We start from the raw sequence: 19,434 nt of genomic DNA on the forward strand, positions 1-19,434 counted from the left end.
CATTTTTTTCTGGGATTCAGCTATATATAAGAAATTAACTCTCTCAGGGCTTAATTTAAACTCTAATTGGCAGGGCCAGCATAACGTTTCGTATAGCCCTAATCTTTTCCTTAATAGAAGGAAACACCCTTCTGAGTACTGTTCCCCAACACCCTACAATTGTGAGGGTTTCCACTCTGGCTAGTGAGAGCAGAAATTCTCAGTCCTGCAAGATATCCAGAGATTGTTCTTTCAAATATTTTCAGGTAATTCTTTAACCAGCCTCAGTAGATTCTTCATACAAATACAATGACAATAGATTCTTCATACAAACGTAATGACAATGGATGCCTGGGTGGCTCAGTCAGTTAAGCATCTGCCTTCAGCTCATGTCATGATCCCAGGGTCCTGGGACTGAATCCCAAGTCAGGCTCCCTGCTCAGTGAGAGGTCTGCTTCTCCCTCTGCCTCTGCACTTCCCCCGTGCTTGTACTCTCTCTCTCAAATGAAAAAATAAAATAAAATAAAATAATAAAATAAAATAAAAACAAATGTAATGATAATATTTAGCTAAAGCCTCAAAGGGGCCTTCTGAAGATGTCTGGAGTTCTCTCTGTCTCTGTCAAGAATTATTCTTGAGTCCTTAAGAACTTTTAAGAGAATGGATTTTAAGACACAGAAGTAGTGTAAAATAAAAAATTCTAATATAAAAGTAATTTCCTTTTATAGAAAAGAACCAAGAAAATAATTCACTAGTTTTCTTTTAATCAACATGTACTACTAACTATAAATGATATGATGTGTTTTGAGGTCTAGGGAGCATATGGCCAAGAAATTCTTGAGATGTCTTTGGTGCAAAACAGGTAGGGTTATTAAAGCACAGAGACCAGGTGAAAGAGCTGCACTGGACTGTGAGGATTGACTACCTATTTTTAAGTTGGAAGGGGTTTAGGGATAGGGTCAGTCTCTAAGGAATTTGGAAGCAAGGTTTTCAGGATCTTGAGGGACTAGCTGCTGCTGTTTAAGATAAGGTCATTTACTAAAACCTTAGTCATGAGACCTTTCAGATGTATATCAGTGGGCCAAATGTTTGGAAGATAATTGCTAACATATATCTTGGGGGGGGGGGTGCGGTTAGAGATAAAGGAAGCTTCCCAAGGGATTTTTATATATTAAAGAATACTTCTGGGTTCCTGGAGGTCAGACAAATGTCAAGGTGAGGTTGTCTTTTGCCTCTAACAAAGTATTAACATTGAGGCAGCTGAGCTCCTTGAGGAGGTCAGTCTGGTGTCTTAAGGACTTCTCAGTGGGCTTCAAATTACAAGGAAATTTAATTTTTTCTACATATCTTTTGCCTTTGTTCTCCACACCAGTAAGCAATTATCTGATACTCTTCTAAGTATTGAGTAGATACATGAGGTACTTTTGTTTTGTTTTACCTCAAACAGCTATAATGTTAGGTATACAGAAACACTGGAAATGATCCGTTTTAGGAAATTGTGGTGTTGGGGAGGAAAAAATATCCTTTATCCTTCAAAATTCTCTAGCTTGCCTAAAAATCAAATTTACATGAGATAGAGTAACACCAAATTAAAAAAAAAAAAAGTTTAATAGCCTGTATTCCTCTTGTATGCATGGGAGAAACCCAGGGAAAATGACTGACTCTGCCAAAGTTATCACCTTCAATACTGTCTCCAGGGAAAGACAAAAGATGATGTTGGGGATAGAGATTTTTTTATGGGAGGTTATCAGGAAAAGCACAGTTAACAAGGGTCAGGTTGTAAGGCAGACTTACACCCGAGCTTTCTTCACTGGTCAAGTTTCTAAAGATTTAAGCCACCGGTGTTTTCCTGGTACTGAGGGCAATACACGTACAAATGGGAGATTTCCCCTATACATTAGAGATCTCTTGCAAAAGGGTAACTTCCACTTGGCTTTCATGGCTTCTCTTCTGTCTGCAGTTTTTTAAGAATAATCAGCTTAAAATAACCAACATGCCAAAGAGGCATATCTTGGCATGGCAAAATTTGTTTCTCTACAATGAGAAACAGTATTACACCATAAAACACTTACACCCACATGCTTTGCAATCAGGCTTGCATTTAAATCCTGGTTTTGCCACTTACTAGCAATATTAAGAGAACTCAACAAATATTTTGTCTTGTGAATCTTTCTCTTAATGGTAAATAACGAATACATGAACTAGGACATATATAATATGCCATATGTTAAAAGCTGTATGAAAAAATAAAGCTGGGTAAGAGAAATTAGGAGTAAGGAAGGTTAAAGTATATTGTGGTTGCTTTTTTTTTTTTTTTTTTCCTTACAATTTTTGAAGGAGACCTTGTAATAATTGCTTCATATAAGTAGTGTCTAAAGGAAGTAAGTCAATTAAATATTTGGGTGAAGGGATTTTCAGGAGAGAGGAAAATAGCAAATACAAAGATTTTTGAGACAGTAGCAAGTTTGGTATAATTGAAATAAAGATAGAATCCCATGAAGTTGAAGCAGAGGAGGGAGAGAATACAAGATAAAGTCAGAATGATCATTTAAGACCTTATAGGCCATTTTAAGGTCTTTGTCTCTGTGTTGAATATTGGGAAGACATTTTAGTAAGTAGGAAATATAGTGATGAATAAAACATTGTTCCTAATGTCAGAGAACTTAGAGTTAATCAATAAAAATAGTAAATCCCCTGTCCACAGATGTTACTTAAAAGATTCAGAGATTTTCAAATAAATTCAGAGTAAATTATTATCAAGTAAATTTTAAGTAAATGTATTAATGCCATATGCCTGCTAAGAACAAAACTTGTATCTGAGCTCATCATTTTATTCAAGTATCCCTGTTACCTTGGGTTACTTCTCTCCAAACACTGAGAGTACAAGTGAAGGGCAGGTTGCCCCAAGATAAGCCACTTTGGCATGAAGATGATTTTGAAAATTAAAAAGCAATAAAAACCCAGCAGACTTAGGAAATGTCCTTTAATTTCTCTTCAAAAGCTTAAAAAGAATTTAGAAAAACAAAGAGAAGGTGCTCCAGGAAAAGAGATAGCACCATCAATGATTCCATTATATTATAAACTAGGTATGGTAGACAGGAAGGAACCTACCAAGACACATTTGATCAAAGCCCTTTATGCCCCCACTGTTTCTGAGTGACCCCTTGTTTACTAAACATTAACTTTTTTCCCATCATCCTGTGAATTACACTCTCTTTGAAACTCCAGACCCCAACTCTCTTCTCCTTAGTTCAGAATGATCTATAAACCTCATTATGCCTGACTTGTATCTGGAATTTCAAAATGTGTGTGGATAGGGCAGTGATATACATTCCCTATATGCATACACTTAAATTTGATTTTCTCCTATTAATCTGTCTCATGTCAATTTAGTCCTTAGTCAGCCTAGAAGGGTACAGGAAATTCTTCCTTCCTATGTTGGTCATATTCATAGAAGATTTCTTATTGTTTAGCATTCTTCAATTCTTTTTGGCCACAGTTGGCTTCCTTCATTATCTAAGGTAAAATTTAGTCTTTCAAAACCTGCCTAACCCAAAGTTATGTGTAGATGTGGTAATATAGATTAGATCCTAATAATTGTGGAATATGGAATAGAATTACAAAATAATCTGAAGAAGTTTCAGGCATATGTGCCTTAGTGTGTGGGGAAGCACACAAACCACTAGATCATGTATATTTCAGAATCTTTCCTATAATAAATCTGAATGGCTTTCAACATAAAGCCAAGAATATTTTTGCATTTTATCTCTAATTTATTAATAGATTAAAAGGATCCTGAAAAAAATTATTTTGATCCTCAAATTCTCTTGCCATTGATAACAGATAGTTGGGGATTGGTGTTTGGAAATGTTTCTGGAAGAAATGTGTCTCAATTACAGTCTCTTTCTTTCCATTGGAGATGTCGCTTACATTCGGGAACTTTTGCACATATTAGGTGGATAGACACAATGGAATAAAAATACATTCTATTGGGCACCTTGACTGAGAGAATTATACTTGCAGGGGATTCTTCATATGTTTGCCAAGGAATAATGAATAGTTACCATTGTATCTATTACTGTTTTTACTTTTTAAATCTTTTTTAAAAAATTATTTATTTATTTTAGAGAGACAGAGGACATGAGTGGGACGGTGGGCAGGAGAGAGGGGAGCATATCTGAAGCAGACTCTGTATTGAGTGCAGAGCCTGATAGTGGGCTCGACTCACAACCCTGAGTTCATGACTTGAGCCAAAACCAAGTCTGCCATTCAACTGACTGCACCACCTTGGCACTCCTGTTACTGTCTTTAGAAAGTGACATATAGTCCTACTGGATCACATAGCCTCTTTAAGTCTGAGAATGAGTTTCACCTCAGAGTTGCCAGGAAAAGACAAGAAATCTTCCAACTTTTGGGTCCTCTGTTCTTGGCTGTGCACTGCACTGTTACACCTCTTCTTGACTTAGCTATTCAAATTGTTGCTGGGTGAACCAGGGAGACCCTAGGCCCTGAGACCTCTACCCAGCCTATCCCAAAGATGTCACCAAAGGTTCCTCTCAAGAGAAAGAACTCAAAGACACACACAATATAGTAGACAAGCAATGCAAATAGGAAAATTTGTTAAAGAAAAAACTCACTTTTGAGATGCAAGAGCATGTGGGCTCAAAGGGGAGAGCTGGGTGACCTGGGGTCTGGATTTCTATCTTTTATTAGCAGTTGTTAACTAGGGGGTACAACATTCTTTGCTTTTGATACTAATTTCTTGGAAGCAAGGTTTTAAGCCTTTTCTTCCTTATTTAGTCAGTTGTTTCCGGCCTACTTTCTCTGCTATCTTGGGCCTGTCTTGTTTGATCTGGCTTCTTGTGGCTTTGTTTTGGAGGACTGCCTTGTCTGACTTTCCTGATAGTGGGCCATGACTTCCTCTTTGTTGGCCTCCAGGCATCCTGTTAGAACCTAACTAACTGCCTCTTAACAAAATCTTCCTCTGTTATCCCATAAATTATTTCTGTCATACCTTCTTCTAGCTGCATTCTTCTTAGGTGATCAATGAAGCTAAAGTTCCCCTTAAGTCAAATCTTTCCCATTCCTTTTCAGGGTTACAAATATGGACAGGTTCATTTTCTTTAGTGGTCCATACACTTTCAGCTTCAATGTACAATTGTTTGTCCACAAGCCTGTCATCACTGCCCTATCTGCAGTCCAGGTGAAAACATGGCTATCAGGGCATGGAGTATGTGTACCCAGAGCCTGGGCCCCCAAGCACGGTGCATGGGGTAGAGTTAGAGACAGGCTAATGGAACAATGCATTCTTTCCATCATTTTTAGTTAATTTCTCTCAAAGATTACAACTATAAAGACCAAACTGTTTCTTGGTCTTAAAAAATAGGCATTTATTTATGGGTATAACTTTTATTCAAAAATTATCAGTTACTATGATGAAATCATCTCTTTTCTCTTCCAGAAAGGACGTGTAAATTAATACACAAAATCTAACTACTATAATAAAGTTTACATTTCTAAAACATGTTTTTATTTCAAGTACACTTTTTTTCTTTACATTTTTTAAAAAAAATTTTATAATTTTTTATAAACATATATTTTTATCCCCCGGGGTACAGGTATGTCAATCACCAGGTTTACACACTCACAGCACTCACCATAGCACATACTCTCCCCAATGTCCATAACCCCACCCCCCTTCTCCCAACCCCTCTCCCCCCAGCAACCCTCAGTTTGTTTTGTGAGATTAAGAGTGATTTATGGTTTGTCTCCCTCCCAATCTCATTTATTCTTCTCCTACCCCCTTAACCCCCTGTTGCATCTCCACTTCCTCATATCAGGGAGATCATATGATAGTTGCTTTTCTCCACTTGACTTATTTCGCTAAGCATGATACGCTCTAGTTCCATCCACATCAAGTACACTTTTACCAATAAGAGGAAATGGTATCTTTCTGGAGTATTCCTGGTTATGTTTTATATGAATAATTATGTATTTTTCTGGACAAGTTCTACTACTGAGCTGTATTAAAATATAATAAAATAACATTTGTGGTGTTTATAAAGTATTATTCATTTTTTTTTTCCAATTGCCCCAATTCTACCAAATCAGAAAACAATCTTATGGTAAAATAAAAATCTAGTGGAAAGCAGGTGTATCAAATTCAATTCTATTTGCAGATATAAAACAGAAGAATATCTTTCTTTTGTTTTAGTGTGTCATAATTATTTTAAAAATTACTAAATCCGTAATGAAAATAAAATGAACATCAAGTTACATTTTTCAACTGTGTCTATAGAACTAAGGAGATTAAATGTACCCTAACTGTTAAGAGCTGTAATGATTTCATTGAGTTTTTTATACCTTGAAGTGTTCCTAAAAATTGAGAAAATGTCCAGCTACCACTGATTTAGCGTAGTGGTAGTACTAGTACTAGTAATATTACTACTAGAACTAGCAAAGCAATTACTATGTGCCAGGCAATGTGCTACATTTGTTCATTTAATCCTTATCAAGTCTCCATCTACTTTGTAGATGGTGACATTCAGGTTTTCATAGATTATATAATTTTCTCAGGATCACAAAGCTTCCAAGTGATAGAGCCAGGAGTTGAACCCCATACTCTGATTCCAGTATAAATGCTCTTTCCTCAAGTACAGAATCAAATGCATTGCAGGCTTTTGAAAATGTTGTGTTGAGTAACTGACTGACTCCTGTCTGCAGATGTCCTTCTGCAGTGTGATACTGATGAACAACAAAAAATACAGTTTTTGCTGATTTCTCTCTTTTCTACACTGACGATTCCCTGTTTCCTACAATATTCTCCCTGTAGCATTTAAGTGATTTTTAAATGTGTAAGTTAGGTCACATCACTCCCTTGCTTTAAACCCTCCAACTCCTTCTTGCTTCTAGAATAATAATAACATTTTCCACATTATAGAAAAATAAAATGATGATTTCCAAAACTCTGTATCTTCAGATCTGTTATCCCTTGAAATATCACTTGAGCTCCACACTTCCTTCTCTTCTCATTCAATAAGCACTATCCCTCAGCTTCACCAACTTTCTTTTTGTACTTCTGAAGGGACAAAATTTGTTGTTTTAAAGGTCTTTTTCTGCTATCCCTTATGCTGTAATATTCTTTTTTATCTTCCCCAAGTCTGGCTCTTTCTCATTATTTATATTTATCCAAAAACCTGCTCTGTCTTCAAAGTGTATTTAAAGTGTAGCCCTAGAGTAATTTTCTATCACATAACCCTGTTTCCATCTCCTTCATTATTAGATAGCACTTTTATTTGAAAAAATTTTTAGATGTATTTATTTATTTATTTATTTGACAGAGAAAAGGAGATCACAAATAGGCAGAGCAGTAGGCAGAGAGAGAAGGGGAAGCAGGCTCCCTGCTGAGCAGAGAACCCAATGTGGGGCTTGATCCTGGACCCTGGGATCATGACCTGAGCCGAAGGCAGAGGCTTAATCCATTGAGCCACCCAGACACCCCTTTTAACTGAATTTTTATGTTAGCTTACATATAGACTTATTTGTTTCATATTAGTTTATTTGTGGCTGGGTTTTCTAGTAGATTAAACATCTACTAAAAAATAAGCTCCTGATATTAGAAATAAATTTTTCCATTTTGGAGGAAGATGGTGGAGTAGGGGACCCTAGTTTCTGTGGTCCCAGGTATTCAGCTAGATACCTATCAAATCATTCTGAACACATGTGAACTCAACCTGAGATCTAAGAAAAGAATTGCTGCAATTCTACAGGAGGAAAGGAACCACTTTTTGCAAGGTAGGGATTGTGTAGAAGTGAATCTGAAGCTATATATGGAAAGATAAACTGTGGGAGAAGGGAGCCTCCATAAGCCTGTTACCAGAATGTGATATAATAAGGCAGCACAAAATCAGGACTTGTAAGAAGTCTGCTCCAGTAAGAAACATCCCTGCCTAAAAGGTACTCAGGTGGTTAAGTGGCGGAGAATCCTACATGGGACAGTGTCAGGATCCTTAGGGTCATAGAAAGAACAGGGTGCCTGAATACAGCAGAGATACCAAGCTTTGGAGCCAGGAAGTTTGCTACAACTAACAAGCCTAGAAGGCTTTTCAGCTCAGGGTTGCCATAAACCATGAACCCCAGCAAGGTCGGGTGACCGCTCTCCAAGCAGGGGCCCAGCAAGGAACAAAACTTGCATGAGACCCCCCCTCCCTCCTCTGGGGGAAGAGGTTCAGGCACATACCATAGGAATGTGTGGAGTTCGTAGGCTTGGGCAGTGTGGGTGCGCACCATAGGAGTCTGCAATGTTTGGAGACTTGAAAGGGGTCATGTGTCTGAGACAATAATGCTTGGTCACAGGTTGGGTGAACAGAGACCAAGGAAACAAAAGTGATTGATAGCTTTCTCCTGATGGTGCACTGAAGAGTAGACACTACAATCTTTCCATTCTAGGGCTGCATATCTGGGCATCACATTTTTATTTTCATACTATAAAGCAGTGTTAAAAGGTTTCAAGGAACAAAAGCCACATAGAGCAATCCAGAGCTTCTTACTTAGCCTTGCCCCATAGAAAGCTGGTGCAACTCCACCAAGACAAAGACACCTGAGAATCAGTGCCAATAGGCCCCTCCCCTAGAAGACGAGCTGGAACATCTAGCTAATACCAGGTTCACTGATCACACAGTACTGAAAAACTCCAGTACTAACTAGAAAAGACCCCAAATAGCTAAAGGCAATGTTGAAAAAGAAAGACAAAGGTGGTGGCATCACAATTCTGGACTTCCAACTCTATTACAAAGCTGTACTCATCAAGACATATGGTTCTGGCACAAAAACAGACACATAGATCAATGGAACAGAATAGAAAGCCCAAATGGACCCTCAACCCTATGATGAACTCATCTTTGACAAAGTGGGAAAGAATGTCCACTGGATAAAAGTCAGTGTCTCCAACAAATGGTGTTGGGAAAATTGGACAGCCATATGCAGAAGAATGAAACTGGACCTTACGCCAGATACAAAAATAGACTGAAAAGGGATGAAAGACCTAAATCTAAGACAGGAATCCATCAAAATCTTAGACATGAACACAGGCAGTAATAATATCTTTGACCTTGCCCCCAGCAACTTCTGGCTAGATATGTCTCCAAAGGGAAAGGAAACAAAGGCAAAAATGAACTACTTTATCATTAAGATAAATGGTTTTTGCACAGCAAAGGAAATAGTTGCCCAAACAAAAGACAACCTACAGAATGGGAGAAGATTTTTGAAAATGTTTGATCAGATAAAGGGTTAGTATCCAAAATCTCTTAAGGAACTTATCAAACTGAACATCCAAAGAACAAATAATCCAGTCAAGAAATGGGCAGAACACATCAACAGACATTTTTCTCCAAAGAAGACATACAAGTGGCCAAGAGACACATGAAAAAGTGCTCCACATCACTCAGCATCAGGAAAATACAAATCAAAACCACAATGAGAGAGTGCCTCACACCAACCAGAATGGTTAAAATTAAGAAGTCAGGAATCAACAAATGTGGCAAGGATGTGGAGAAAGGGGAACACTTACACTCCTGGTGGGAATGAAAGCTGGTATAGCCACTCTGGCAAATAGTATTGAAGTTCCTCAAAAAGTAGAAAATAGAGCTACCCTGTGACCCAGCAATTGCACTCCTAGGTATATACCCCAAAGATACAAATGTAGTGATATGAAGGGGCACCTACACCCCAATGTTTATAGAATAATGTCCACAATAGCCAAACTATGTGAAGAGCCCAGATGTCAACTGACAGATTAATGGATAAAGAAGATGTTGTATATATATATACAACATATATATATATATATATATATATATATATATATATACACACACACACACACACAATGGAATATTACCCAACCATTAAAAAAATGAAATCTCGACATTTGCAATGATATGGACAAACCTAGAAGGTATTATGCTAAGCAAAATAAGTCAATCAGAGAAAGATTTTTATCATATGATTTCATTCATATGTGGAATGTGAAAAAACAAAACAGAGGAGCATAGAGGAAGGAAGGTAAAAATAAAACAAGATGAAATCAGAGAGGGAGAGAAACCGTAAAAGTCATTTAAGCATAGAAAACAAACTGAGGGTTGCTGGGGGGATGGGGTAATTGGGTGATGGACATTAAAGTGGGCATTGATGTAATGAGCACTGGGTATTATATACAACTGCTGAATCACTGAACTCTATCTCTGAAACTAATAATACACTCTATATTAATTTGTTAATTAAATGAATTTAAATAAATAAATAAGACATTAAGTTCCTTCAAGGCAGGGATCTGTCTTATTTATAGAAGAGCTCTGAACACATTTAATAGGCTTGTACTAAATAATCATTTAATGGCTGTGTTAATAAACAAAGTATTTTGCATGACAGGAACCAAAAGCACTAAAACCTCCCATGGGAAAATAAGAGATTAGAATTTAAACTTGATATCAAAATGAATGGACTTGCTATTTTCTTTTAAGTTAAAGAGACGAATCTTTTTTTAAGAAAAGAGGTTTAATCAATTTAAATATTTTTCCCTCAGAAATAAATAGGAATAATTAAAAAATATAAAGTATGTATTTAAAAATGTATCTTAAAATGAGGCACCTGGGTGGCTCAGTTGGTTAAACATCTGACTTAATTTTGGCTCAGGTCATGATCTCAGGGTTGTGAGATCGTGTCCCACATTGGGCAATGCCCTCATCACAGAGTCTGCTTATCCCTTCTCCCCCTGCTCTCTCTCTCAAATAAATAAACAAACAAATAAAATCTTTAAAAAAAATCTATCTTGAATTGAGACATACTGTACATAAAATAAAACATAAATTTTAGCATTATTATTTGACGAATTTTATATATGCATATATCTGCATAAAACCCACATAGATCAAAATTGAGAGCATTTCTATCTCTCCTCCAGAGTTTTCTCATGACCCTTGATTAACAATACAAGCCCTCCATAACCACTATTCTAACTTCTAGTCCCGCTAATTAGGTTTGTCTGTTTTTGAACCTGAAATCAACTGGACTGTTTGTATCCATTTATGTCATTTCTTCTGCTTAACATAGAGCTTCTGATATTCACCCATTTTGTTGAATATATAAGCCATTTGTTTTTCTTCTCCTTTTTGCTTACAGTATTCTACTTTATAGATATATCACAAATTTGTTAAATTGATTGTCCTGGATGAACATTTGGGGTTAACAGTTCTGACCATTATGACCAAATTATACTGCTATTAAATTAAACTGCTATGCATCTATCATTAGAAGGCTTTTTATGAAAATAGGAATATGTTTCTCATGGACACATAACTAAGAGTTGTATTCCTGATTAAGTGGATGCTTGACTTTATTAGAAACTGCAAGAGGGTTTTCCAAAGGGGTTGTATTGCTTTTCATGTCCATAACATAATATGAAAGTCCCAGTGCTCTATAACCTCGGCAATACCTGTTATTGCTGGTCTCTCATATCTCATGGTTTTAATTTGCATTTCTGTTGAATAATCATTTTAAGTATTTCTTGATACATTTATTGGCCATTTAGTAGTCTTGATATATGCTTCATCAAGGATTTTGCTCATTTTTTATTGAGCTCTGAAACTACCCATAAATTCTTTTTTTTTTTAAACTACCCATAAATTCTTAATTTGAATATTGTATTTTTCAGTTCTGTCATGTCAATTTTTTGGTTAGAAATTTCATTTCTCTGTTTAAATTCTTTTTCTTTCCATCCATTTCATCTAGATTTTTTGGTAATTTCTTTAACATATTTATAGTGTTTATATATATGATTGTTATAATCTTGTATCTATGATTTTTAATTTATTAAGATTTTCTAAAGGTTACAGTGCAAACACAAATATGTAATGACTATTAAATCCTAACTAGAAGTAAAACTACTTGTATATTTTCAGTAGCTTTTCCTGTTTACAGAGAGTAACATTATTGAGGACAATAATGTTAGTTTCTTCCACATTGGTTTTCATGGGTACATCTGCAGTACTTATCTAAAGCCTCGTTCTAGAAATGATGAAGGATCCTGAATGAGCATGCTACTCAGAAGATTGCATGTTATACTTATGAGTGACTATGTGCTTACATTCTTCTGCTATGATTCCTTTTCCTTGATTATCTTGGTGGAAACACATTTTCTCATGTGTTTAAATTTCATAGACACAATTTTTCTGGTTTTTTTATTTCATGAGAGTATGTGCTGTTAATATTTTTGATGACTCATTAATCCAAAACTTATCAGCGTTGTCTCTTCTGTGACCTTTCTATTATATTTTCAAATAAGTGTCTTCTTTTCAATTTATTTTGTTTCATTAGTAACTTCAAATATTTTGTGCCTCTCATTATAAGAATTTATCTTTGAGGTTCACTCTAGAAAGACTAGAGTCTGATTTTACCATAGCCAGAGGACTGGAGGATGAGAAAGATTTAAAAAAAAAAATAGTTCTCATCTATTGAGCAAGTCAGCATATTTTATTCATCTAGAGCACAACAGTATGAACTGTGGAGTCAGACTACCTGAATCCAAAGATGGGCTCTCCACAGCTAGTAGCTGTGTGACTTTAGAGAAGTTACTTAACTACCTTGCCTCAGTTTACCTCTATAAAATTGGCATAATAAAACTGTCTACACCACAGTGGTGTTGTAATTCTAATTATCTCTCTATAGATTAAGTGGAACGGTGCCTCACATAGTATTATAAAAGTGTCATTATTACAATTATTGTTATTAATATTGGGTCCCTCCTACCTATGTAGGATATAAAGATATAAACATGAATCAAATATTTCCCTATTTTGGAAGAGTGTATGATCTTTTTTTGAGGAAATAGGCAAACTCCAACATAATTTCATAAATGTATATACTATTGTTTTATAAGCCTCACTGATCAAAGTCCCCTGCCTTCTCTCAGAAGGCAGTGATTAATTCTGAAGTTGGTCTTGAAAGATTAGTTGAAAATTCCCAAGGAAAATTTAGGGACACATGATGAAGTAAATAAGGACATTCTCAGAAGAGAAAATGTAATATGCAAGGTCATTCATAAAAAAATAAGAATAAACAAAAAATCTTGGGTGTCCTGGGGGGAAGAAATTTTTGAGTTGAGAAAGCAGATTAGTGTATATGAGCACATTAAAACATGGACAACTTATGGGTTGGACCATTAAGATCACATTGTGCAATTTTTGTATTTCAGTATGGTGTTAAGATGACTCTGAAGTATGAATAGACAATATGAGAGGCCAAAACCTAGGGATCATGTAATAGACTGATGTCAAATTTCAGAAGGTCAATGGAGAGTGTTGGTGCAAAGGTCACACAAGTAAGAATGGTAGGTGAAGAATAAATGAGATGTTTTTAAGATTTGGAACTTAATGAACAATTAGATACAGTACGTGATGGGGACAGGGTGATATAGGATATTCAAAACCACGTATTGACATTTGTGTTAAAAAAATTGTCAAATGTGTTTGGAGATACTTTGACTGGTTTGATCTCATAGAATAAGGGACTTTACACTGGATCCTAAAAGACAAGTGGATTACTTTTTCTGTTTTGTTTTGTTTGTTTGTTTTTAATTACAGAAGAAGAGATGGATTTCTCAAGTCAAAAGTCATGGAACGGGACTGAGGTTCTTTTCAGTCCAATTATTCAATTCCTCTAAAAGAGAAAATCTGTCCCAGTGTCAGTTCAAGAAGGAAAAATCCAAGATAGCCTCTCAAAGTTCAAATATTTATTCTGACACTTAACCAAAAATGTGTCTTTGAGTCATCTTAATTAGAAATGCAAAATTCAGAAAACTATTTTCACCTATCCGGAGGAAAACATATCGATTTAGTAAAGTGGAAGAATATAAATATCATCATTCACATCTTATGAACTGAATTTATACTTATCAATATAAGTAGTATACCTTTATGCATTCTAATCATCTTTTAAAAATATTTTATAGAGCAAGCAAAAATCAATCATATATTTATACAAAAGCTAAAAGAACTCTGGGATGTTTATGTATGCATATGGCACCTGTGGGATATTTCTTACAGTTTTTATAGGCTTTTATACCTTGAGTGTCTTAGTAACTTGACATTCAATTTTCTTTTTTTTCTTTTAATTTTGAAAAGAGACAACTAAATAGCTTTTACATATGAAGCCACTGAGATTTAAGATATTTAATATAAATCATTTTAAAAGAAAAATAAGGTGGTGTATTTGGTACTGAAGAGATGTTTGAGACTTTCTTGAATTTTTTTTGAAATATTACATGAAATGCTTGTTAATATCCCTATTCCATTGTTTGTTCTTGATCTTTTTATATCCCGTGACTACTACTATATAGCAATGCCGCTTCTAATGTGTGTCCTTTATAAAATATAAACTTACATTTCAGGCTTATAAAAATAGTGAATTTTTGTTGAGGAAATGCATTATTTCTGAAACATGTGTAAATCTATAATATCACTCTTTTCATTGTTGGATAGATTTCCTAGAGAGTAAGCACAGGTATAGAAGTTAAGATTTATGCATAACTTAGAACAACTACACTTATAGTCTACAAACAGTGCCTTTGGGAAGGGAATTGCTCTATCCCTCCTAAGTTCAACATTAAGTTCGTTTCATAAAGCAGCATGAATAAGCCTTCAATGCTTAATGAAATAAATGTGCCTTTTGAGGAAGCATAGGTCCATTTGTCACTTGTAGTTCACTCAAATACTAGGAGGGTGAAAAATATTTCTATGTCCCACCTGGGTTTCAGAATGAACTTAGTGAAGCATCTGATTCACTCTGTGCCTTTATCAAGATGCAAATTCCTGGGTTCACTCCAGATCTAGTAAAGCAAATATCAATGAGTGGGGGCCCCAGAATTTGCATTTTGATTAAGTTCCTCAGGTGTTTCATAAGCCTTCTGAGGACAGAGATTTGGGACACTTCTCAGCTTTATTTGTCTTCTAAAGTAACATTTTAGCTTTAAAGTGTGAAAACCAGATGTGTTTTGGATAAAAATGTTGGGAAATTGTACTCTATATGGTATCTTGGGTATTTAGGAACTCTGAATCTACATCTGTAGGATGCCCACATGCTGGATGCTTTATACATATTATTTCATACAATCCTAACCACAATCTTATGGGAATCAGTATTATTGTATCAGTTTTATGGATGAGAGAACAAGCTTGGAAATGTTAAATAACTTTACCTGAGTTACAGAGATAATAACTGGAAAATAAAAAAAAAAATCTAGTTGCATCAAACTTTAAAGCTTTTTCTACTATATTAGGTTGCTGGCTTGGATAGGGTAGAGGAACCAATACTTTCTTTAAAAAAAGCTCATGATGGGGTGCCTGGGTGGCTCAGTGGGTTAAAGCCTCTGCCTTCAGCTCGGGTCATGATCCCAGGGTCCTGGGATCGAGCCCCACATCAGGCTCTCTGCTCGGCAGGGAGCCTGCTTCTCCGTCTCTCTCTCTGCCTGCCTCTCTCCCTACTTGTGATCTCTGTCTGTCAAATAAATAAATAAAATCTTAAAAAAAAAAAAATTTAAAAAGCTCATGCTAACCAATAAGCATTTGCTCTGTCAGTTAATAGAACAAACTGGTAAGGGAGAAATTCTTATACAACTTACAGATGAGACACAGAAGTTTGGTAACTTTCTGATAAACACACATTTATTCATGCATTTATTTATTTACATATTAAAAGGCTACAAAGAATTGCATATGAGGTTGAACAAAGTATGTCTTGTGTCTGCCCTCATGGAGATTGTAGACTAGTTTATGAGACAAATAGGTAAGTGGATCTATACCATAACTTGTGATAAATGCTGTCAGGACAAAAGTAATAGAGAAACCTAATTTAAGATTGGAACCCAAAGAGAGTTTATCCAGAGAAGTGACTAAGTGCTAAGATACAAGGTCTGAGTAAAATTAGCAATGTAAAGAGTGAGAGGAAAAGCATTCCAGGCAGAGGGAATATCATGTGAAAAGTCTATGAAGCAGAAAAACCTTGGTCCTTAACAACTGAAAAGACAGTGTGGTCAACATGGAGGAAAAGGGTGAGTGGTCTAGTGTGATGTTGGAATCAGTGATCAGATAACTGAAGTCTCTGATGGTAAAATCAAAGATTCTTGGCTATTCTATGTCAAAACAGAGACAGAGAAAGAAATCCATTTTGCATTTTAAAACATCATTCTGAGTGTTCTATAGAATAGACCAGCTTGGTTATGGTATAGTTCAAATGAGAAAGATGAATAAAATTAATTGAGTATGGCAAAAGAGATGTGTAAATGAAGAGAGTTTTTTTTTTTTTTAAGATTTTATTTATTTATTTGACAGACAGACATCACAAGTAGGCAGAGAGGCAGGCAGAGAGAGAGGAGGAAGCAGGCTCCCTGCTGAGCAGAGCCTGATGCGGGGCTCCATCCCAAGACCCTGAGATCATGACCTGAGCCGAAGGCAGAGGCTTAACCCAGGCGCCCCGTGGAGAGAGATTTTTAAAAATAAGTTTGGATTTCAAATTGTCTGAGCTTCATACAGGGCAAAGACATAAGGACAAAGCTATGCTGAAAATTTCAAGTTTTTTGTCTTTAGCAACTGGATGAAGAGAGAATAGAGGGCCATGTGCTGAGGTAAGGAAAATTATAGAGGAACAGTTTGAAATATAGAATGGAGGGCTTGGATGGAAATATATATGTGTGGGCTTTCTGAGCACAAAGATGGTATTTTAATCCATGAAAATAATTGAGCTCACCTAAGGAGACAGTCTAGAATGAGAAACAAAGACAGCACAAGAGGGTAAGCAGAAAAGGATCCAGGAGATGAGACTGAGCAGAAGCCAGAGACAGACAGGAAATCAGGATCGTGGTGGTGTCATGGAAACCAAGGAAAGAGAATTTCAAGGATGGGATGGTCAGTTGTGGAGAGTTTCAGCAAGGACTGACAAGGTGAGGAATGAAAAGTGTTCTCTAGAGGGTTGAATCCCAGACACAGTTTCAGGGCTATCTGACTTTAAAATAGGTTGGCAGTAAAAATGCATAGGGAATCAGGGTAAATTCTGAAGATTTGGAGTTAGGAGAGGATACTTTCTAGAGCTCTATAGTAAAGCCTATTCATTTATTAATGGGAAGGGTACAAACAGAGAAAGATTAGTGATCTGCAGAAATAACAAAGGAAGGATAAAACTTTGGGGGAAGACAAGTGCAACTATCCCTTAGAACAATGTATTACTTAAAATATAACCCATGGGAAATTTTACTAGTTACCAAGCATGTTTAGATATAGTCTTAAGAAAAACACATACTGGCAACAGGCCTCTGGGGGAGAGGACGATATACAGCCTTGACGCTGAGCAGCTGGGAACGCCCGGCCCGCTCAGGGCAGAACACCGCCTGCTTCATTTTTCCATTATCTCCCCCACCACCCAAGAGCACCTGTGGCTAATGAGATAAGTCCTTTGAATGTGCTTACTCAACTATACACTTTATACTACTTGACCAGACACATTTTGCCTTCCTTCTTATTTATCTACAAGGCATATGACCCATGTTTGGCCTTCTTTGGCTCTTCTGTTGATTACTGTTTTTATCTAATAAAAGCAGGACTGAGAAGTTGCTGTGGGCAATGGTCTTTTCTACTGTTGTCTCCCCTCCCTTTCTCTTGCAGCTGACTTGTTTGTGCCTCATTCTTCTCCTGTGCGCTGTCAGGAAGCAGCAACAAGGACATGTGGAGGACCTTTGGCAGAAGAGGGACACTCTCAGTTCTAATAGGAATAATAAAGGGCAATGATGACGATGGCCAACACTAACTGTTTTGGTATATGCTATCTTGTTTTCTGATGTATATATAGATGTGTTATATGAATATATACGTGTGTTATATAAATATTATCTTAATATATATTAATTCAATCAATATATTAACCTTTCTAGTAACTTTGTAAGATTGGTATTTTTTTCTCACTGTTTTATGTATGGGGCACAAGAAGTATAAGCAATTTGCCCATATCCCGCAACTAGGGAATGATGAAATGGGATGTGACCTGGGGCCCTAAGCTGAGAACTGCAAACGTGCTGGTAGGAAAGTGAATCCCTTCTTGTCTTGAGTACTTCTTGCATGATGCAGAAAACAAAGTCATCAAGTGAAGGCTACAGTGGTAGTGATGAAAGAGAAAAAGGGGAAATTTCCAAGTGTACGAAATACTAACTAGAGAACGTGGGAGAGATCAAGCTTACAGCAGCGTGGTGAGAGTCTCATGTGGTGGTCAGTACTTACTTGAAAGTTTTGTGAGGACTCATTTATAGTGATACCAGTCAGCTCGATTTTTGTGATCGAATCCCTTCCATAATATGCTGTATGAATCTAGGTAAAAGAAAGTCGAAAGTTGGCTTCATCAGGGTGGCTAGAGTGTTTTGGATTTTATTTTGTTTTGGGAAGAAGTTGGAAGTTGACATGTTTGCAAAAGAATAGCAAACCAAGAGTGTAAACCTTGGTTTTTTATCCACCCCCCACTGCATTGCTACTAGGAATTACTGAATTACTATGAGTAAGCAAAAAATTAATAATAATGCATCAAACTGTGATTCTGTAGGATTAAAACTGGAAGAAAAAAAGTATTCATTAAGAGGGAACAAAAATGTACCTACATTTGGAGAATCTTCCAGGATTGCTAGTAATATTATGCCCTAAGGACTGAGATTTCCTGTATTTTTTTCCAAAACATTTAACTTTTGAAGTGCATTTTTCCTGTATTTGCTATTTTTTGCTACATTTTGTTATATTTTCCCTTAAATTCTTTGTTTTCTTAAACAATTTCCCGTATTTATTTCATCCTTGTTAATGGACACTAGCAAAGTTACAATTTCATGAACATTAATGTTGATTAAAATAGATTTTCTATCATTTATATAGGAAAGACATGATACATAATTGCTCATAAAATTTAAGCAGCAATGGTGTATAAATTGATTCCTTTAAGAGAAATGTGCAGTTTTAAGGTCACTATTTCATGCATGCATCATTCATTACCCATGGTGACACTATATTCCCTATTCAAAGTTATCTCAAAGCCAGAAACAAATAAAAACCTAGGCCTAAGCTGGTGAGAAATGTGGTTTATTAGCATTTTTACAGATTCTTGCAAGTCAAGTTTCACTAAATGGATCCACATGGGAATGGTTGTGAATAGATAATTTTCTCTACAAATCTTTCATTGTAGAATCAAAGATTATGAATTTCACGGCCATAGACAATGTTAAATTTATTTTATTCCAATCTCAGATACACATATTTATTTCTGAGCTTTATGCAAAATCAGCTACCATATATTATGTGCAAATGTTGGTTCATGCTTAATTATGAAGTAGAATCAGAAATCAATATATAAAATTTTGAAAAGAGCCTACCTAGTAAA

The sequence above is a fragment of the Mustela lutreola genome, chromosome 8, assembly GCF_030435805.1.
Source record: "Mustela lutreola isolate mMusLut2 chromosome 8, mMusLut2.pri, whole genome shotgun sequence".
In the NCBI taxonomy this organism is placed as follows: Eukaryota; Metazoa; Chordata; class Mammalia; order Carnivora; family Mustelidae; genus Mustela; species Mustela lutreola.